The following is a 7469-nucleotide window of genomic DNA, read 5'->3' as shown; positions in this document are numbered from 1 at the left end:
CTTGAGCAAATAAACTTATGAATGCAATATTACTGTGAAATGAGTCTCTTGTTGCCTGTGTAGAAGGAAGAGGATGTAATGAAGAAGTGACCTGTAAGACAATACCAAACTCAATGTGGGTTGCGTCAGAAAACAATATTTAAAGGAGCAGTTCTACATTTTGAAAAATAGGCTTTCATTTTTTAGCATTCTTGCCAAGACTACGTATGAGAAGAATGATACCACTGATATATTGGTGTGTGGCATCAATCTTCTCATCTAGCACACTGCACATGAGTGCATTTCGTTCAAGAAAGAGGCTGGCCGCTGCCACATTTATGCATGTTGATGTTTTATAGGCTACATGCAGGTGTCGTTTCAAAGTTAACATGCACTTGACACTGGAGATCTGAGATTCATTACTGGTGTTAAAGCCCTTACTCATCATCATAAACTGTATGAACGTGTTGGACGGCCATCTGTGTCAACACAGAGACTTAAACCCTGGCATGTATTTATATACAAAGCTTTTCCATCCTACTGTCTGACCTTTATCAGTGTAAATAGTACTGGGACTTACACAATCTTTTTCTTATGTCTGCTCCAATGGTTAGAACTATACTGGGGAAAGAGACATTTAAGTTTGCTGCTCCCTCTACCTGGAACAAGTTATAGACATCCATGAAACTTAATGAGTTGGTCTCATTGGTTTACGTTTAAAAGGACGTTCATTTAATTGGAGGCAGCCAGATGTTTTGCCTGATTTAGGACTGTGGTTTACTTTGAAAAATGTGCTGATTCAGTTGCTAATATTAGTTTTTTTTATGTTTTTGTGTATTTTATATTTGTGTGGTTCTACGGCTGCTGGTCTTGGCGAGGACATTCTTGAATACGAGATTTTTTTAATCAATATGAGTCTTTTCCTGGTTAAATAAAATAAAAAAAATATTCAAAATGTCAAACTGTCTCCTTTGATCCAGTGCAACCTTAAAAGATGGTATTTATAAAAGTAAACTACAGCAATGTTTGTTAGGTAGGCTTAATGCATGAACTAATCATCAGTTAATTTAATACGTGGGTTAAATCGTTATTGTGTCTTAATAAACGTTTTTTCTAATCCATATCCACTGTATGGTCCAATTATTGTAGCTACAAGACTGTCCAGTCACTTTAGTTTTTACATTTTTGTTCACCCCACAAATACTACATCAAATATTTTCATTCACTGAGAGAGCTTCAGTTGTTTACACAGATAATGACTCGACTTGGCTAATGAATATTTAGTTAAGCCTAATTAAATGATCAATCAGGCAGGCTGTATCCCCGCCCTCCTCGTGCCCTAGAGGGCCTTCTGCTCTGCAGCCGGGCACGCCCTCAGCAACTGATCACGTTACCTAGCAACATGTTTCCTCCTTTGGACGCGTAGATTAGCTCAGCTGTCGTATCCCCCAGAGAGAGAGAGAGAGAGAGAGAGCGAGAGCGAGAGAGAGAGAGAGAGAGATAGATACTTCTCAACTCTGAATAACAAACTCTCCAACGTGATGTTACAAGTCGCCGTCCCAGGGTGGACCACCTTTTCAACTTAATGGTGAGCATGCATCCCACCGCGGGCACACACGACGTTAACCTCCAGTGTAAGCTAATTGTCAGTCAGCAGAGTAGTGCTCGTTCTGTGCTGCACGCGGCGGCAGATGGTCCATGTCCATGTGTGCAGGGCTCTAGTCCGATTACCCGTCCATAGTAAATCCTGGGCCTTGCAGAATGGGGGCAGCAAGACGCGTCGGCTGAGTTTAATGCTAAGCTGTTGTGTCGTGCAGACCCCCCTGGCTGCAGGCCTGCTTCAGCTCTTAAATGTGCCGGCCAGTCTCTTCCAATTTCACCCTCACTCTAATTAAGAGACAGGCCAGAGCAGGTGGACTCTCCTACAGACTTTTCTGCTCAGGTGGTTGGGAAACTGCTTACTTGCTGGATAGTATTTACTTGTACTGTACAGTAACACAAGAGGGAGAAAAACAAATCACCTCGCTGCTGAATCACAATACAGACGTGCACATAAGTAACTGATGTGGCGGATATGCTCTGCGGGCCTGACTGAATGAGACTGCCAGAGGGGATCAAAGGTGAAATCAAGCACTCTATATGACAATATCTCTGATGCTAATAGGACTCAGCAGTGAGACGGGGCCTACCTACTACAGGAAATACATTTGTGTTCTTTATTTAGTGTGTGCACTCATGTGATTTGTAGCAGCTATATTTTTGAAAAGGAAATCAGGTGAAACAAGAAGGCACAGGGAGCAATATATCCCAAAAAATGAATGCATCATGTTTTTTTGTTCAACAGCTGCGATCATTTCAAATCATTAGACATTTGCAATTCAAGACCTTGTCTGATGGCCTACATTTTCCCAAATATTATTAAAATCTGATCACAGAAAAAAGAAACCCTAACATCCTTGGCAGAGTTAATCACCAGAGACTTCAGGGCTCTCAGAGACTATGTTTATTATATTTTTACTCCGACATAAACCAGTATGTGCTGTAGCCCTTATGATTGCCTACTTGTACTTTTGTATCTTTTCCATGTTTAAATCATTATAACAACATTGGAAGCTGTGGAAAATGTCCAATCCAATACCATTTTGTTGTGTTTTGGTATTATTATGTAGCACTTTTCTCACTTATGTATATTTATAATATCCGATTTAGCAGGTGTTGGTTGGCTTTTTTTCCATTTGTGTTGAGCTTCAGTTCATATTCAAGCAAAGGAAATGCAAAAACACAACTTAATGAAAGAGGGATTGATCCCTCCCCCCCTAAATAAGTGCACTAGAGTATTCCAGCAGAAGGTTAAGGAGAAGGGGTAGGGGGTTGGCTGAGGGTGTGTGTGCCTGATTGAAGTGAGCTGAACTGTTTTAACTCCGGCAACAACACCTGTTAACACCAAGGTGCAGCTTCCTTAGTGTTAGTGAACATTGAATGAAACTTATAATTCATACATTGATTCGTTAATTCATACAACCCATTACAGTAAAGGAAATCCTAGAGCAATTTTCTTTACCACTGGATGATTATTATGCGACCATACTGCATCACAGACCTGGAGTATTTCTTGTATGCAGGGCTCTTAAGGCTCTCTGTGGCTGCATAGTGCAATTCCCCGAAGCACTGCACAAGTGTTACAAACAAACAAAGACGCACAACCTTGCTTTATTGAGGTTCTCCTCTAGAGCCCCAAATAAACAGGAAACACCGCAGTCTATACTACAGGGGGGGATAGTGACTGATGAAGGTTTTGCCTCAAACAAAAAATGAGCAATTCATAGAGGTGAAGTCACGCTGCTGAAGCTGTGCTGCTGCTGGCTCTGGCCTAATTTAACCCATGGTTAGAACTTCTTTGAGGTATTACGGTCTAGGAAACATCATACAGTTGCACTTTGAAATGCTCCTTGAGGTTATAGAGAACAAAACAATGTATATTTGTGGAGGTGAGAGTACACGTTCACTTCAACATCCATGGCAGCCATTCTAAGCCATAATTCAGAATTATATAATTTTCTTTTCTCTTAGCTTTTACCCAGTAAATACATGCTGGCCGTTTGCAAAACTTAAAGAGTTAAAATTGGGCTTTTCATTGGCTTCCATTACTGAGCATTTAGAGAGAGAAAATGTATGTGGGGTTGGTTTTCAGGGTTGCAGGGTCCGGGTGCTCATCAGTGTTATAACTGATTAGTGGTGATGTAGATCGCTACCCAGGGAGAAAGCGCTAGTGATCAGCCCAGCAGCGGCTGTGGCCAGCAGCCTGCTTGTATTTGGCTTATCAGTCCTCCAGTCGTTCTGCAGTGACATGAATGGCTAAGTGCTGTTTCAGTGGCATCCTGCTGGTGAGATGAAAACATGAAAAAATAAACAGATTTTTTATAGTTTAGAAGCTTAGCTGTAGGATATTTCAGAGTTATTATGTTTCACATGATCGAGTAATGATGTTTCTGGTCCATCATCACAAATCTTGGAGCCGAAGGGGTTTTGATTTGAGGTGTTATGTGTTCAGAAACGTCTGCGTTCCAACATACTTAATGATGATGGCAGTTGACCTCTTCCTGCTTTAACCCACTCTGAAATGGTAGATCCTCTACCAAATCCATCAGCAGAGTGTTGTCAGAAATAGACTGCTTAACAGTGAGTGGACGGAGAATGAGTTCTGTGCCACATGATTCAAAGCCTGCGTTACTTTGAGATATTTTCAGGTGAAATAACTTTCCAAAAGATTGTTTTATCGTCACAAAAAAAGGACTGAGCTTTTTGAATGAATTGACATTGAAAACTGAAGAGAGATTTGCTTTCACTTTCTGATTTAATCATTTCAGCTGCTTCATTGAGGTGCAGAGATTTGTGAAGGGCTCTTTCATTGTTGATGCTCCTTAGGAAAATATGAAAGAAAGGCAGCAGCTTTCATCAGTGTAGCAGGCTTACAACTTGAATTGATAGTTTTATTCTACTTTATTTTAATGAAGTCATCCTCTATCCCCAAACAGGCAAACAAAAGTGCACTCGCAAATACAGCACAGTAGCAAATACTAACAACATTCAGTCACTGCAGCTGTCAGGCTCGGAGAAGCTCTGAGTCAAGAAAATCATAATGAGAAATTACCATACACAAGGAGCCTTGCACTATTTATCTCAACAGTGTTTGGCTCGACTTACACCTGTGCGTCCTCATTTTTGCATAAGTGCCATTATACTGTAACTGGTAGCACTCACTAGCCAACATCTTCCTCACTTTCCTTGCGTCGCAATGATGGCTTGATGAGCCAAACTTTTCTTCTTGTGTAGAAAAAACATCTTCTCATTAGATGGCAAGTTAGCAAATGTTTTCAGATGTGGCCTAGTTTATGAACTGTAGGCTATTCTCTCAGTTAAGTCTGTACTATTGATAAAATCTAGCCTACAGTGGTTCAATTATTCTAGTTATTGATTATAAACGCTGATCTTTTTCATGATAAATATGATAAAGATAGAAGACTAAGAAAATTAGCAAATACTAACATTTAAGACACACAATTTGTTTTTGTTAAAAACAAAATGACTTTCAGCAATCAATTGACTATCCAAATTGTAGCAAATTCTTTTCTGTAAATTGCCTAATTAATTAGTGGACCAATCATTTCAGCAGTATTTTTGGCCTTTTTTTTTTTGTTGGTCTTGTCAGACATGTGACACGTAGGCAGTTTGATGTGATAATTTGTTCCGCAGTCTCGGTGTCTCTGTCATCAGTCAAGCAAGGATTTACACAGCTCCCTTGATCCATTGCCCTTTGCACACCTGCGTGATTGGTGTCCTAAAATGTGGGTGGAACTGAGCTATAATGAAAACAGCGGCTGTGCAAGACGATTAGTTGACCCCCTACACACATGCTGCTTCTAACCCCCTAACCCTTACTTGAAGCACTTCAGTGTGTGGCCCGCATTTTAATCTTGACTGATCAATACCTTTTTATAAAGGCCTCTTAATATCCCAGAAAACCTTTTGGTCTGTATATTTAAGTAAAGGCCAACGGTGTTGTAATGGTATGAATAAGTATTGAATGTGTTTCACATTAAATGCACAATTCAGAAGGATTAATGTGCTTTTGGGTCCAAATTGCATTCATCAAGCAAACTGTGGTGTTGAAAACACCTTTAAATATCTCACTTTGGGTTGTACTAAAATCAAATTGTATTAGAGCTTGTTGTGAAAAATCAGTATTGTGATCAGATGTACGGACTAGAATACAAACTATTAGGGTTTCCATGTGTGTTGCTTCCTTGGTGCATATCTGTGAAATGTTTTTGGGGGAAGCAGTATTTCTTCCTGCAATTTATTTCCCCTGGCAACAGTGTTTCTTCTAACATCGATCCATTACTCTTACTGCTCGTGCTATAAGATGGTCTTTTTATCCCAGCTGTCTCTCTGCTCCAACTTTGGATTTTGATCACAGATTTTGGTGAGACATGATCACAGTTGTGCTGACCAACATCTTGTTATGGTTTGTAGATTTGGTCATATATATACAGTATATAGATATTATTGAATTGTGGCAGCTACTATAAAAGTTCAATATCGATCTGTAGTACAGTTTTGACCTTCCGTCTGAATGTATTTACCGGTGATGGGGGCAGAGCAACAAGCTATGAAAACGACACCGATAATGTATTCCCATCTACAGTTGATAAGGTGAACATGCTAACCAATGGTGGCTCATTTACATATCCAGCAGACATGGAGTAACCTAAGCATTTGTTGGTTTTCTTTCATTAGCATTCTAACAAATGCAAGGTGTGTAAACAGTATTTTGTAATTTTATATATTTACTTATATGTTTAGAAGGCAGTATTAGTTTAGACACACATAATTCCACGCTAGCGTTGGGCTTGATTATGTTTTTTGAGTGCTTATTGAGCTGCTTTGTCTCTATTACATGATATTTCTCCAAACAGAGCAGCTAGAATCCATCTAAGAAAAAAGTTCTTTGAAATGCGGAACTTTTAATAGGAAATAAGAGATTCAGCTATATTAAAGGAATAATTCTTTCGTGGTTTCAAAGTCAGATAAATAATATGTTGCATTAACAAAACATAGTGGACGTTGGCTTTTTTTTTTTCTCTAAAAATTATCAATTTTTGTATTTATTACATTTCGATCACAACCTGAAGAAGGTAAAGAATTAAGAAATGGAGCAGGTCGATTAACAAGCTGTCTTGATTTTTTTCCTTTGATGTATTTAGAATCTTTACAAAAAGTGTACAAACCCCTAAAAGCTAAAAATGGCATTAAGCCCCAAAAAATCGTAGAGTGCGTACGCTAATCAGCCTCCTATCCCGCTCTGAACACACCCATGTTTTACCATAAATAGTCAGCGCAAAGCACCTTGTGAATGCTCATAAGTATGTTAATGATCCTGGTAGTTGTTCTTTTGTGACGCAGAATCATGACGACTGGCAGAGATAAAGAAAAAAAAAAACTCTCAGACGCTAGGGAATTGCTGCAAATCAAATTATAATTTAGGCCTGTTCTCGCACGGTGTAGTAAACCTGACTAAACAGGCATTATGGCACTCAGGGACATCTTTGATATATACCAGACCCCCAGGTACTATATGATAGGATTAACCTGAACTATATTACATCCAAACAAGTCTGAGTGATAAAGGTGAAGCTTATAATGTTTATATAAAACACAACGCTGTAAACTGCCGGTTGCCCGCAGAGTTGCGAGGACGTGTTTGGACTGGGATGGCACGGTTCTGGCGCGTTGCCCTCTCTACTGGACCCAGTTCAGTACATAGATCCAAAAGCACAGCTTTAGGGTATTTAAATTGTCATATTAACCAGCCATCATCATGGTCCCTGAAGTCTCTTTCTCTCCTGATTCTTCCATTTGGGGTTAGTCCTCCTGCAGAGCCAGCAGGGCCATCATGCAGCATTACGCACGGGGGGGGGGGGGGGGGGGGG

At 39.8% G+C, this 7469-nt stretch overlaps 1 protein-coding gene across 3 annotated transcripts in view; it reads left to right on the top strand.

The window, feature by feature from the left end:
* Positions 1 to 1444: 1444 nt before the first annotated feature.
* The window catches only part of eys (eyes shut homolog), a 165181-nt gene continuing 159156 nt past the window's right edge, over positions 1445 to 7469 (top strand). For 2 of the 3 annotated variants that reach the window (XM_034897346.1, XM_034897345.1), the window contains exon 1: positions 1445 to 1567. The gene's annotated coding sequence lies outside the window, so the exon portion shown is untranslated. The remainder of the gene's footprint in view (positions 1568 to 7469) is intronic. The other variant, XM_034897347.1, reaches the window with a different exon arrangement.

The sequence above is a fragment of the Etheostoma cragini genome, chromosome 17 (assembly GCF_013103735.1).
Source record: "Etheostoma cragini isolate CJK2018 chromosome 17, CSU_Ecrag_1.0, whole genome shotgun sequence".
Classification (NCBI taxonomy): Eukaryota; Metazoa; Chordata; class Actinopteri; order Perciformes; family Percidae; genus Etheostoma; species Etheostoma cragini.
This window is presented reverse-complemented; position numbering and strand designations above follow the sequence as displayed.